Raw genomic sequence first — 15,615 nt, forward strand, 5'->3', positions numbered from 1 at the left:
TGTCAGTGGAATTATGTTTTTAGACATTTTTATAAATTAATAAAAATGAAAAAGCTGAAATGTCTTGAGTCAATAAGTATTCAACCCCTTTGTTATGGCAAGCCTAAATAAGTTCAAGGGTAAAATAAGTTCCATGACTATTGTGGTGGCTAATTTCTGCATTACCAAATGAGGAGTTACAAACACACCAGTCCGAGTTAACTACATCTTTAATACTTAAGATACTTTTGCAAAAGTTCTTGACCCCCAATAATGCATTCTCTCGAATTAATCATTTAATGAGGTGATTGCAGAATGGCTACAGGGATCTTTTATAGCAACGATACAGCCCCTTCAACGTACATTGACAAACCACAGATACTTAGTAACAGTTCACAAAGGTTGCGTTTTGTATGACAGATATCTATAAAACACATCAGACAGTAACTGCTATGTCAACAGGATTAATGGTATAGCCCAGTATCTGGTCTCCTTAGAACCGTCCCTCCCTGGTACGGTATTGAACAGAACTATTTCATCCAATGGCATATATCAATTGTCAACTCTAGATACTCCCATCTCAAGCAAACCCCCTCTTGACCCCACTCCTGGACAGGCTCACTGGGGGGAGTGAGCCTCTAGGCCATATATTATCACAGGATAAGTGTGAGATCTAAGAGAGGACATACAAGGGTCCATTTACTGCCATAATCCTCCCCACAATAAAGAAAAGGAGGGAGTGACTTTCTCACAGACATTGTGGAGACAAGTCATTGGTTCCCCATTAATCACGCCATCCCTTCACATGGTTTAAGAATAAGTAAAGACACATTCCCATGACGACAAGTCTGACCTCTCCCCTCTCTGGGCCCCAAGTGTCTGAGCCCCAGCTAAGGTAGACATGCAACTGAAAAGACACCAGAGTCCAATGGACACTTTCTAATGACAAGTACCTCAAATAAGCATATTATACTAATAAAACATCTTAATTATCTATGTTACCCAACTAATTCTGATTCGTCCACGACACTATCCCATTTCTGTACCACACAAATACAATTATCTGTACGGTCCCTCAGTTGAGCAGTGAATTTCAAGCACAGATTCAATAACAAGGACCAGGTAGGTTTTCCAATGCCTTGCAAAGAAGGGCACCGATTGGTAGATGGGTAGAAGAAAAAAGCAGACACTAAATATCCCTTTGAGCATGGTGAAGTTATTAATTACACTTTGGATGGTGTATCAATTCACTCAGTCACTGCAAAGATACAGGCATCCTTCTTAACTCAATTGACTGAGAGGAAGGAAATGGCTCTGGCATTTCACCATGAGGCCAATGGTGATTTTAAACCAGTTAGTGTTTAGAAAATAATAATAATAATTTAACCATTATTTAACTAGGCAAGTCAGTTAAGAACAAATTCTTATTTACAAATGACGGCCTAGGAACAGTGGGTTACTGCCTTGTTCAGGGGCAGAACGACAGATTTTTACCTTGTCAGCTCTGGGATTTGATCTAACAACCTTTCAGTTACCTGCCGCCCCTAAACGACTAGTTAAAAGAAGGAAGCCTGTACAGAATACAAATATTCTAAAACATGCATCCTATTTGCAATAAGGCAAGTAATATTGCAAAGAACTTGGCAAAGAAATGTACTTTTTGTCCTGAACACAAAGCATTATGTTTGGGGAAAAACCATAACACATTACTGAGTACCACTCTTCATATTTTCAAGCATGGTGGTGGCTGCATCATGTTATGGGTATGCTTATCATTGGCATGGACTAGGGAATTTTCTTGGATAAATAGAAAAGGAATAGAGCTAAGCACTGGCAAAGTCCTAGAGGAAAACCAGGTTCAGTCTGCTTTCCAACAGACACTGGGAGACCAATCCACCTTTCAGCAGGACAATAACCTAAAACACAATGCCAAATATACACTGGAATTACTTACCAAGACGACATTGAATGTTCCTGAGTGGACTTGTTACAGTTCACAGGATAGCAGAGCCAAAAATGAATTATACATAATAAAACCCTTGATTGCATAATGCACATTAACCAAATCGATCACATTCAGTGATAATATAACATATGATCAACTTAGAGTAATGTAAGATCAGGCTATGATGTAAGCTAGGCCATTAGAGATTTTATCCCCTTACCAGGTTAAAGACCCTACTTCAAACCCATGTGTGTATTACCGACCATATCCATGTTCTATGTCTGTATTAATAGAACCCCATTAGTTGTGCTCCTGCCCTGTCATTTCTTTAGTACACTACATCTGAGCCCCACATGGCACCCTATTCCCTTTATAGTGCACTACTTTGACCAGTGCCCAATAGAGCTCTGGCCAAATGTAGTACACTATATTGGGAAAAAGGTGCCATTTTGGACACATTCCATATGGACCAATTAATGGCCTTTATCTAGAAAATGCATTCATTACTGCTCAGCCAATTCCAGCCAGTAACACTCTGGTCGCTTTGGTTTCCTGTATGAGTAATAGTTAATGACTATGAATCAGAATGCAGAGTGGATTCAACAAAGCAGTGTGAGATTTGACAGAAAAGGCACAATCCCTGCAAATGCCAATTTGGTTTTAAATGGAACACCTGGGTGACTACTGACAACTAAAGTATATACAGTATATACCTGGTTGCTTCACAGAGGAAACTCGTCAAATAAGCATGTGGAATTTCCCACGGCTCAGCGTCTGGCATTTTACTTAAACATGGACCTCTCTCTCAGCTACAGAAAATATCTATTCTCCAAATGGCATGTGGTTTCAGCCACAGTTTATTTGAACATGTTAATTGGCTAGTTTGTGGTAGTACTGTAGTGAAGTAGGATACCTGTAAAATAAAAATATCCACGTGTTCCAGTAGCTTTAGAATTCATTAATTGCCCCATCTATACATTTGAGAGTGGTAACATCTCTCCAGTTCCATACCTCACCTTACCAAAAAAGTGGTGTGCGGTAACTGCTTTGTTGTCGTTTGAATACCAGATTGACCCTTTAACCAAATACCAGGAACACACTTTTCGGTAACACTTTACTTGACACCCAGTGTCATAACCATGTCATAATATTTCATAACAGTTGACATAACTTGTCATAACCATGTCATAATATGGTCATAACACTGTCATGACCCATATTTACACCTGTTGTGACATATATTGTGTTATTTTATGGCTGGTCAAAACCCACATATATTCCAATTCGTTTCTCTGCCAAGAAGTTTTCTTCATTTGAAAGTTTGTTTCTTAAATCCTTTGCTGTTGTTTTAATACATTTTTTTCATCATATTTTAAATAACTTGTAGAAAATACACTTTATGACACTGTCATGAAGCATTGTGAGCATTCTGTGTCACTTTACTTGGACTATGAAAATACACTTTATGACGCTGTCAAGACGCATTATGACCATCATAATCATGTAAGCCAGATAGGCCTATCACGTACATGCCCTTATATCAGTCATCAGTCAAAAACAGGGTGTCTTGTCCTGCTCCTGAAATCTGCTCCTGCATTTATCCTAGTCATCAGCAACAGAGCATTGGAGTAGGTACATGTCTGACACCAATGTGTGGGCAGGTACAATTATAATTTAATATGGTCAATAAAAAAAATATATATATATAACAAACATACTGTTGACACGTAGGCTATGGGAGGGGGAAGTGGGATGTTTTTCTGAATGTTACGAAATGGTTAGAAACTCTCAACATGAGTGAAGAAAATTTCTAGAAACCAAAACATGCCGGGTGGCTGCCAGTGTGTAAAGTGGTCCTAGCTGTACCCTGAATAATCAACCATTGAGACCAGAAAATGGTAAGACCCGTAAACTCTCGACGAGTGAAGGTGAAGATTAGACATTCACAGTGTGCAGCTGTATATGAACAGTGAGGGGAAAAAAGTATTTGATCCCCTGCTGATTTTGTACATTTGCCCACTGAGAAAGAAATGATCAGTGTATAATTTTAATGGTAGGTTTATTTGAACAGTGAGAGACAGAATAACAACCAAAAAATCCAGAAAAACGCATGTCAAAAATGTTATAAATTGATTTGCATTTTAATGAGGGAAATAAGTACTTCACCCCCTCTCAATCAGAAAGATTTCTGGCTCCCAGGTGTCTTTTATACAGGTAACGAGCTGAGATTTAGGAGCACACTCTTAAAGGGAGTGCTCCTAATCTTAGTTTGTTACCTGTATAAAAGACACCTGTCCACAGAAGCAATCAATCAATCAGATTCCAAACTCTCCACCATGGCCAAGACCAAAGAGCTCTCCAAGGATGTCAGGGACAAGATTGTAGACCTACACAAGGCTGGAATGGGCTACAAGACCATCGCCAAGCAGCTTGGTGAGAAGGTGACAACAGTTGATGTGATTATTCGCAAATGGAAGAAACACAAAAGAACTGTCAATATCCCTCGGCCTGGGGCTCCATGCAAGATCTCACCTCGTGGAGTTGCAATGATCATGAGAACGGTGAGGAATCAGCCCAGAACTACACGGGACGATCTTGTCAATGATCTCAAGGCAGCTGGGACCATAGTCACCAAGAAAACAATTGGTAACACACTACGCCGTGAAGGACTGAAATCCTGCAGCGCCCGCAAGGTCCCCCTGCTCAAGAAAGCACATTACATGCTCCTCTGAAGTTTGCCAATGAACATCTGAATGATTCAGAGGACAACTGGTGAAAGTGTTGTGGTCAGATGAGACCAAAATGGAGCTCTTTGGCATCAACTCAACTCGCCGTGTTTGGAGGAGGAGGAATGCTGCCTATGACCCCAAGAACACCATCCCCACCATCAAACATGGAGGTGGAAACATTATGCTTTGGGGGTGTTTTTCTGCTAAGGGGACAGGACAACTTCACCGCATCAAAGGGACGATGGACGGGGCCATGTACCATCAAATCTTGGGTGAGAACCTCCTTCCCTCAGCAAGGGCATTGAAAATGGGTCGTGGATGGGTATTCCAGCATGACAATGACCCAAAACACACAGCCAAGACAACAAAGGAGTGGCTCAAGAAGAAGCACATTAAGGTCCTGGAGTGGCCTAGCCAGTCTCCAGACCTTAATCCCATAGAAAATCTGTGGAGGGAGCTGAAGGTTCGAGTTGCCAAACGTCAGCCTGGAAACCTTACTGACTTGGAGAAGATCTGCAAAGAGGAGTGGGACAAAATCCCTCCTGAGATGTGTGCAAACCTAGTGGCCAACTACAAGAAACATCTGAACTCTGTGATTGCCAACAAGGGTTTTGCCACCAAGTACTAAGTCATGTTTTGTAGAGGGGTCAAATACTTATTTCCCTCATTAAAATGCAAATCAATTTATAACAATTTTGACATGCGTTTTTCTGGATTTTTTTGTTGTTATTCTGTCTCTCACTGTTCAAATAAACCTACCATTAAAATTATAGACTGATCATTTCTTTGTCAGTGGGCAAACGTACAAAATCATCAGGGGATCAAATACTTTTTCCCCTCACTGTAAAATAGTCTAGGAATCTCGACTGAAGATGAAAGAAGAACAGTTCCGTGTCATTACCATTGTGGTACATCTGAAGGATCCAGTCCAACGAACATGCAGAGAAAGAAGCCTACTACAACTACTAAGGACATTGTGACCTCTGGTGGACAACCAGAGACTTGCATCGGACGACTCCCCATAGACGGACTGGGCGATTTCAACAGAGATAGACGACAGAGACATACAAGCGTAAATATATACATTGCAATTATTTCCGATTGAGCGGTCGTTCATGTGCGAAGTATTCACATTCCCATGAGCAGTTTTCCAACTGTATGTAAGATGGGTACCCTCTGTTTCTCCCGCTCTTTCTTTCCCCACCCATTTCCATTGTGTAACAAGCCATCATATCGGGTTAGTCCACTAGGGACCTTCATTGCATTATGTAAGTAATCAATTCAACCTATACTGTGTGTGTTTATGTATTTCTGTGTTATTGTTTAGTTAGTTAGTAAATAAATAATTAAGCCAATTTGTGTATCACTGAATCATCATTTAGACTAGGGTTTGTGCAGATTTGCGAGGCCAACGACATCAGAATGAGACCGATATGAGGTAATAATGATAAATGGATGACTGGTATGATAACGATATATTCTAATATATTCTTGAGTTAATTCAGGAAACAGTAACTCATTAAACAAACTTTTCCCATGGTGCCCCAAGTTACAAATGAGTTAATTGTTACATGATTAATTGAATCACGTAATAATTAAACATAGTTAATTGATTTTATAAAATAACCGTCATCACATTAATAATAGTCACGTCACGACAACGAGTCATGTCAACTGTTATGACGTGGTTATGACGTGTTAAGATGCTGGAGGTCAAGTAAAGTGTTACCCACTTTTCCAATATAGCTGGAATTCAATCAAACCTGCTAGTGATGTTTACACAGGGTCTCACACACTTCCTGAAACGTGAAAGCATAGTTGTGAGAGAGTATCTGGTTGTAGGTTTGGATACAGTACCCAAGCCCAACCTGTGATTTTATTTGAACATGGGAAAAAGAGCTGCTGCATAAACTTGTTGATTGAACATGTAGAACCATGGATCAATGTCATTCTTTGGGATCTTAAAACTAAAACTGGCTTGGTGGCCTGTCAAATGATTTCCCAACTCTTTTATTGAATTTTGGACACATGTTATTAGTTGAACTCTTGGGCTGTGAAAGCAATTGGTATATTGACTTGAAACTCTATACAGTAATTCTGATAAATATTCTAAACTAGCCCCAGGAGCATAATAACTGTCTTCTCACTTATTTTACAAAGTATTACCCTTAAACACGAGTAGCACACAGTAAGACGAGATGTCTAAGAAATTCAATCGCTGACTAAGAACAATACAGAATAAATGGCTGTAGCATACTGCGGAAAATCGCCTAACATTTGCAGAATAATGGAGAAATTAGCCATTAGCAAAATGTATGTCTTATGTCACACTGTGATAATGAGCAGCCAGAGAGAAAGAAAATGGCAGCCACATTTTCACACCAGTAGCTAGGTATTGTAATAAAGATAATGTAACGTTTTACCTAATGATATATAAGGAGGGCATTTGCACAACATGCTTCACAACAGCACACAACAAAACTCCAGAGACATATTGAGCAACCAACTGATACCAATCACGACCACACCCAGAGACAGATGGCTGACTTAAGCACTCACACAAACATGTCAAGACATGAAAGCGCCCTAGCCACACGAACTGACCACTGGTGTTAAAAACAACATTCCATGAATATCGCAACCACCCAGACACGAATTACCAGAAACACACACACACACACTTAGGGGTGTTGGACTCCGAGGACAAAGGACACTGCCAAGGGCCAATGGGAAGTCGACACCACCTGGAGAGTGGACCGTCCCTCCACTCATCGACCAGTCAGGAGAGCGGACCTACTAGACTCAACCTACGTCAACACACTGTTATTTCATTGTATAAATTGGATGCACACTATGTTTCGGGGCTCTCTTCTGCTAGTTCCCTATGAGCTAAACGAAGGAGTCCGTGCACGCTTTGCCAAATATCTTTGTCTCATAATAAACTGCCTTACTATAAACTGAATCACCCGGTCCAGCGTCTTGACTTGTCTCCTTCTCAAATAACTAATCATCAACAGAATTGGTAGCAGAGGATGGTTTCAAACTCCTGAATTCGGTCCATTAATGGTTGATGTGAGAAGAGACAAGTCCAGGACAATCTTGTAAGGACGGGTGACCTGTCCGCAGGAGTCATCGGCGATTCTGCTTGCCCCGGGAAACTGATCAACGAGCTCGATTAAAAAAAAGGTAAGCAGAGCCTGTTAAAACAAAATCTGCATATTGTATTATAGTCTTTATCCAAAATTTGATCAGTAGTACTGGGCGTGAGTATGAATTACTGTTAATATTGTATAAAATTGTATAAACAAACGTTAAGGCTGAGTACAAGGATATTTGCTGTTATAGGCCTAAAAATGTATCCGTGAGTTTCTGTCCAACCAAAGTGGCGTTTGGTTTGGACATTAATACATAGTCGGGTACATGGGATATTGCATTCCGTGAGATTGGGACGGACTGAAGTGACTCTCAGTCCGGAGCATCAATACATAGTCGGGTGCATATAAATTAACCCAGAGATATCCGTGAGATTGGGGCTAACTGAAGTGGTCATCAGTTAGGAGCACCAATATATAGTCGGATAATTAGTTGTTAGGTCAAGTTGCATCGGTACACTGGGACTAGTCGAAATGGCGCTCGACTAGGCGCATCAGTAAAACTGGGATTGATCACGATTAGAACCGAGTAGCGTCAGTAAACTGGGATCGGTATAACTACTCAAGTACATTTACATTTACATTTAAGTCATTTAGCAGACGCTCTTATCCAGAGCGACTTACAAATTGGTGCATTCACCTTATAATATCCAGTGGAACAACCACTTTACAATAGTGCATCTAAAGTAGAGTTAGTAAACTGGGATTGGTAAAACGTATCTGTGAGTTTCTGTCCGGCTGAAGTGGCGTTTAGTTGGAGACATTAATATACAGTCAGATACATTGGAATAGTGCATTCCGTGAAATTGGGGCGGACTGAAGTGACTCTCAGTCCGGACCGTCAATACACAGTCGGGTGCATAGAAAATTTAACCTGGAAATATCCGTGAGATTGGGACAACTGAAGTAGTCATCAGTTAGGAGCGCCAATATACAGTCGGATAATTTGGAATATTGTAGTGTTGATTGAGCGTTTCACAGGTCTCCTTTTAATCAATTTAATTTCATTTGTATAATTTTTAAGAATTACTGAGTGAATTGTGGTAAGCCGCCGTGCTGTTGGTATTGTCCTGGGTTATTTCAACAATACAATTAACGAACTGTCTTAATAAAGGTTGAAGTGGTTGTTATTCTGCTACTGTAATATAGACAGTTCATTAAATTAAATTATAATTTTCGGAACTTTGTCTACGAGGGTGGGGCACCAGAGATAAGTCTGTGTCAGCACCGTGAATACATCGATGGTTTTGACCAACGACGGGCTAAGTATACAAAGATAGAGGGACATTAGTGTGGGTAATAAAATGGCAACCATTCCACCAACCAATTAAACTTAAATTTAGCGAATATTTAGATCAGAAGATACAGGATAGAGCGGGGGGAAAGGAACATTATAAAGCAATAAGGTAGTGATGGAGGAAGGTTTGAAGGAAGCAGTTGAGAAGGGAATAGAAAGTGAAAAGGACAGAAACAGGAACCACATGTTTAAGAAGGAAGAAAAAAAAAACGGAGAAAAGGAAGACACCGTCAGGGGCCCAGATAACGTGGCAAGTGGAAAGGGGGTACCTGGTGGGAGTGAAAGACAGGTTTGTTGGGTGGGTAACAGTAGTACCAGAGCAATACCAAAGGCACGAGAGGAGGCCAAGTCAGTCATAAAGTGGCTGCAAATCAGTAACAAGCACCTGAGACAGGTGGAGGAGAGATTCGGGATTGTACACAAATTTGGGTAGGTGTGCAGGCCCCAATCTCAGGGCCTCGTGGAACGCGCCACTCAAACCCTTAAGGCTAAATAGCTAAGGTATGTGCAGGTTTGAATATGCCTGGTCCACCAAGGGAGGGAGGTCATATGCCCGCCCTTGATGTACAACAAATTGTAATGTCTGTATGTGAGAAAACTGACGGAACTTTCTGCAGCTCTCTCCACACAGATCCGCAAGGTCAAAGAGGGGGAGATGTTGGGAGACTCGCCACCACTGAAGGTAAAAGTTGGGGACTGGGTGAGGGTCAAAGTCCACAAGAGAAAGTGGCTGGAACCCAGGTGGACTGGGCTGTACGAAGTGAAGGAAGTTACTTCACACTCTGTCCAGGTCAAAGGTAAATCAGGAGCACCTTGGCACCACCTTACACATTGCACTCCAGCCCCAACCCCTTCCAGAACTTTGACTGAAACCAAGGCCGATTTGCGCGCCCTACATAAATTCGATTCCAACCACTGAAACCTTAGTTGGGGAAAATGGGACAATGGCTTCCGTTTCCACGACCTAAGGCACCACGCCCAGGGTCGGGGTACATCCCTCCCTGGGAGAGGCTGGGGATATCAGCTCCCCTGTTTGTTATTTTTGTGAGTGTACACTACTAGGCTGATCACCACCGCTATTGACCCTGGTCAGGCTGATAGGGGCCTAATGTTTCCTTTGCTTCAGGTGGAAGACACTGAACCCGAGTATGCATTCGAATAGTTTAGTTTTCACGCCTGCCACGCGGGAGGCCCGGGTTCGGATCCCAGCCCATGCACCATGGGACTAAAATGTAAGAAGATATGTTTTGCCTGGAGAGATACGGTTGCTAGCGTTTGTTTAAGATATAAATGTAACGTTTTGATAGCTTGATTAGTTTAAATTGAAAGGCTAACTAATTAGAAAATAATAGCGAGAGAATTTTGATATAATACGTTCTCTGTTGCTGGAAATGGCATACAGAGAAAGAGTTGAATGATGTTATTTCTATAAGTATGGCGATTTACATGGTACATATAAGGACATAGACATTTCATAAGTGTGAAGCCGAAAGAGAGATACAGTTGGAATATTGGTTTTAATCTTGTGATAGAGGAAAGGCAGAACGCTGTTTGAAAAGAGGTAATCGCTGGGCTATGTTTGGCGGGAAAGAAGCGTTTTGTTTTGTGATAAATTCTGGTTATTGATTCGTGGTATTGATTGTTTAGTAACACCAGTGAATTGAACATTGCAAGGAAAAATATCAAGTCATTAAGGTGAATTACAGGTGGAGTTAATTTTATAATTAACTGGGAAGGTGCACATTAAACACAGTTGTGTATAATGGCAGGGTATTCCTAGCAAACAGAATGGGCCGGTTTGCAGACAAACTGAAAGGGTTTTAGGGTTTTAAGCAATCTTGGGTCAAATTAGTCAAATAGTACGTTAAAATATGGGGTTTCATAGATTGAAGTACAGTATTGTATCCAAGGGTAGCGCATGTTCAATTAAGTTTAAAACTAATGATTGGGGGGAGTACAATGGAAGTATAAGCATTTTTAGGTTTTGTTTGTAGTTAACTTTTGGGTTTCTGAATCGGTGTAGTATGAGGAAATGCTGACCAAGTGGTTATTTTATGGAATATGGAGCGCTTAGCTCTTTGGGGAAAAATTCCTAGGGACAGGATATCTTAAAGGGGTAGACACACATGGCATTGTAAAGTTTTATTTTCTGAGTTTTAATTAAACACGTGAAATTCTTTTGATAGGGAATGTTCTGGGAACTTGAGATACGAAATCTAGATAAGGTTATTAGCTTTCATTTGTCTAATGTAGTAAGAAAGAAAAAACGTTTCTGAAAAGGGGTTATGACTTTTTTGACCCCACTGGTGACTTTTCCTTTTGTGGTCTGATCAGCCGCAATGAAAAGCCATTGGATGGTGAATTTAAGGTAATTTGGGATACTAACTTTAAGGAAACTAGGAGAACTGATAATTATGATGGAGTTAAAGTTCTTAGACACAATTGATAATTTGAACCAATGAGAAGACTAAATGACGAAAAGGGTACAATAATTTTTCTTTGGGGAGTAGTTCAGATTAGTCATTTTGATCTGATTATGTTACGTGAATATCGTTTGATAAGTAGAGGTACTTTTTACATTATCTAGATAAGTTTATTTTCCCTTAGGAAGTCAGCTGTGGTTGTATTTAGTGGAAGAGATTTAACACAACAAGACTGTGGAATTAATATAATAGTAATATTATATTTTGTTGATAAAACAGGTTAATAATGGTAGACTTAAGCCAACAGGACAGGAATATATGACATCTGTAGGGAATCCAGGATTATTGAGGGTATCGAGATAAATGTAAGTAGCTATGTAATAAGACCATGAGACATTTAGTACTCCCCTGCACTGCTGAGACCTTGATGGGTTGGAAGTAGAAGGAGGAGAGCATAAACAAGGAAGAGAAGATAAAAGTAACATAGAAGAATTAGATAACGGGTAGTGAGTGGAGACCAGCATAGTTAAATTATAAACAGGTGAGGACAGAAATAACACTGGAGAGACAGAAAAGACATAAGAATAGAAGATGTTAGGTTCATTTAGTTAGGATATTAATACATGGAGAGACTATCGGCTCCATAGGCATGTATTATAGTTATGATTTTAAGTTATGTTTGGTAAAATTCGCTAGGAAAAGATATGATAATTTAGTTGAAAGAAGTTGTTCAATCTTAAAGAAGATAGGACACTTGATAGAGAAATGCACAGGGTAGCTAAGGATGAATGCCCCAGGGAGAATTGGACATGTGGTATATGAAAGGGGGCAATCCTACAAGAGAAGGGCTGACATAAGGATAATTTACTAACCTAACAAAAGACATTGTTAAGAAATGCAGCAAAATTGATACATGGCTTGAGCCATGTATAAATAGGGGGAGTATGGTAGAGCAGGCGATAGAACAGGATAGGATGCTACTAGAACAAAAAACATTTTTGTAGAATTTCCATTCCAACATTTGGAAATGGACTTATTGAACTATTCCGAATTGAGGGGAAGAAGGGGTGTTTAAAAATAACAGATAAGCATAGCAAATGGGTAGAAGTGTTCCCAACTTACTTGGTGGACAAGATTATGGTAACTAAAAAATGAGGACAAGATATTATCCCTAGTGTTGATACTGGGATCTATCTCCGTTTAAATGATGGATGACATTTTAGCTAATTAGGTAGAGCCTATAGAATGCCAGAGTTAGAGAGACCAGAACAGGTAGACATAGAAGTGAAGAAATACTAGCAGAGCACATGAGAAGACTGTTAACCAAACCCGTATGTCCAAGATTTTGTGTTCAACAGGTGAATTACAGGAGAAGGTGATTCACTCAATCCAACCAGGAGACTGGGTGTGGATCCAGTCCCTGAGGAGAAAAGACGGGAAGCAGCCCCGTGGGGAAGGCCCATACCAGGTTCTGTTAAACCATTGCCTTTGCCATTAGAAAAGCTGAGAGAGTCACTTGGGTCCACGTTACCCACTGCAAGGAGGTATGTACACATATGACCACTGCTGATCACACACAGAGTTAGGAGAAGAACCGATACCAACAGGGTCCGGGGGTTACCTCCTTCACGAAGATTTCCTATCCCGACCGTTCATCACTGTGTGTGCTCCTAGAGGTGTGAGTATGGGGTGGTACCTAGAAGAGAGACTAAGGGCAGGAGAGGGTTGACGGTTTTTGGGAAGAGTAGAAACTCTGAGCTGCATCATAGTCTAATCTTTCTGATATATTCAGATCCACCACCTACTGGTACTAAACATAGGTTACCGTTGTCATGGAGAAGAAGTAAAAGATAAACTATATAATACACTGATGAGTGACGTACAGAATAAGGAATCAAAGAAGATCAAGATGTAGAATTTAAGGTAAACATTAAACAATTTCCTGGGGAAGCAGACAACAGTACATGAATATGGGTTGGCCAGATTGAAGTACTCAGCCAACCCACCTCGGTTCACCTAAATTCCGGATGAATACCAGTGTTATAGATACAAAAATGGCACCGAGAATTAAGATGATTTTAATGGCTGGAAAGGTAATTGTTAATATGACTGACTTAGGTTTGAAAGCACAGGAGAAAATGTGTAACCTCATAGCACCTATAACTGATGAAGGGTGGGCTAGTACCAGCAAAGGACGCATACGACAGAAATTACCACAAAGGGTGGTTAGGAATTGCGCCCTGGGGTTATTGGTCTAACCAGTTCGAGTTAGTCATCAGAGGCCAGTTATAGGAGGCTAAAGTAGGCACAGGAGGAGTTTTGACCAGGATGGGAGTAGCTTTACAAGATGGATGCTATTGGCATCCTCAGGGAAGTTCCAGATGAATACAAAGCTATGAATCAAATATGTGAAGGCTTTAACACTACATTATTTTGGTAGTTGACAATAAATAATAATGTGGATTGAATTAATGACATATTTTAATCAACAGAGATTCATGAATGAAACAGGGGATGCAGTAAAGAGGTTCTCTGACCAATTATCCGCCACCTCCCTCATGACCTGGTAAAATAGACTGACTCTCGATAGGTTACGGGCAAAGAGGATGGTGTAGGTAGAATGATTAGGTTCATTGCTGTACGTACATTTTTGATAACACAGATCATGTTTGGAAAATGGAAAAGTGTTGCAAGAACTGTATTATGGGCTGCTTTCACCTGTATGAGTGTGATTGGGTTGTGTGGTTGTTGTTTGGTCCCGTGTGCAAGAGGTTTAATCACCAGAACTCTAGAGAGATGATAACGGAGCAGATGGTGAGCTACGGACCGAGTCAAAGTTCAGATCAATGAGATGACAAGTACCTACCGCCGAGCAAGGTGGAGGATTCATTCAAATATGAGGAGCACATGTTAGATGAGACCATCTATTGGGATGCATGAATTAGTTTGAATTTGTGTGAAATTTCTGAATCCAATCAAAATAGATGTGTTATAATGTATGTGAAATATCTAGCAAAACGGGTGGATTGTAATGGAAATGATATGATTTTAATCCCTATTGAGACTTGACAAGCTATCTGCTGAGGTGAGACGTGAAGAGGGGGACTCACAACATTTGTCTCTGACTTCCGTTTGTTTGTTTTCACTCCCGCTGTGCCGCAGATTGTTCTTTTTTGTCACGTCTTGCAGACGTGAAGAGGGGGATTTGTAATAAAGATAATCTAACGTTTTACCTAATGATATATAAGGAGGGCATTTGCACAACATGCTTCACAACAGCACACAACAAAACTCCAGAGACATATTGAGCAACCAACTGATACCAATCACGACCACACCCAGAGACAGATGGCTGACTTAAGCACTCACACAAACATGTCAAGACATGAAAGCGCCCTAGCCACACGAACTGACCACTGGTGTAAAAAACAACATTCCATGAATATCGCAACCACCCAGACACGAATTACCAGAAATACACACACACACACTTAGGGGTGTTGGACTCCGAGGACAAAGGACACTGCCAAGGGCCAATGGGAAGTCGACACCACCTGGAGAGTGGACCGTCCCTCCACTCATCGACCAGTCAGGAGAGCGGACCTACTAGACTCAACGTCAACACACTGTTATTTCATTGTATAAATTGGATGTATACTATGTTTCGGGGCTCTCTTCTGCTAGTTCCCTATGAGCTAAACGAAGGAGTCCGTGCACGCTCAGCCAAATATCTTTGTCTCATAATAAACTGCCATACTATAAACTGAATCACCCGGTCCAGCGTCTTGACTTGTCTCCTTCTCAAATAACTAATCATCAACAGTATCGATCCAATTGGTGACAGATTTCCATGCGAATGTTCTAAAATCCGCATGTAGAAAATATGCACCTTTTCCCACCAGTGGTGTTTCCCACCCGAATTTCTTTCCTTAATGCATTTGAGCCAATCAGTTGTGTTGTGACAAGGTAGTGGTGGTATACTGAAGATAGCCCTATTTGGTAAAAGACCAAATCCATATTAAGGCAAGAACAGCTCAAATAAGCAAAGAGATACGATAGTCCATCATTACTTTAAGACATTAATGTCAGT

The 15,615-nt window shown here is 40.7% G+C and overlaps 1 long non-coding RNA gene across 1 annotated transcript; it reads left to right on the forward strand.

Moving 5' to 3' along the window:
- The first annotated feature begins 7,076 nt into the window (after window positions 1–7,076).
- On the forward strand, window positions 7,077–15,293 carry LOC145861349 (uncharacterized). The gene is made up of 2 exons (XR_014381068.1): window positions 7,077–14,402; window positions 14,688–15,293. It is a non-coding gene; the product is annotated as an uncharacterized LOC145861349 (long non-coding RNA).
- Window positions 15,294–15,615: the final 322 nt, after the last annotated feature.

This window comes from Salmo salar, chromosome 17 (assembly GCF_965601325.2).
Source record: "Salmo salar chromosome 17, fSalSal1, whole genome shotgun sequence".
NCBI lineage: Eukaryota > Metazoa > Chordata > Actinopteri > Salmoniformes > Salmonidae > Salmo > Salmo salar.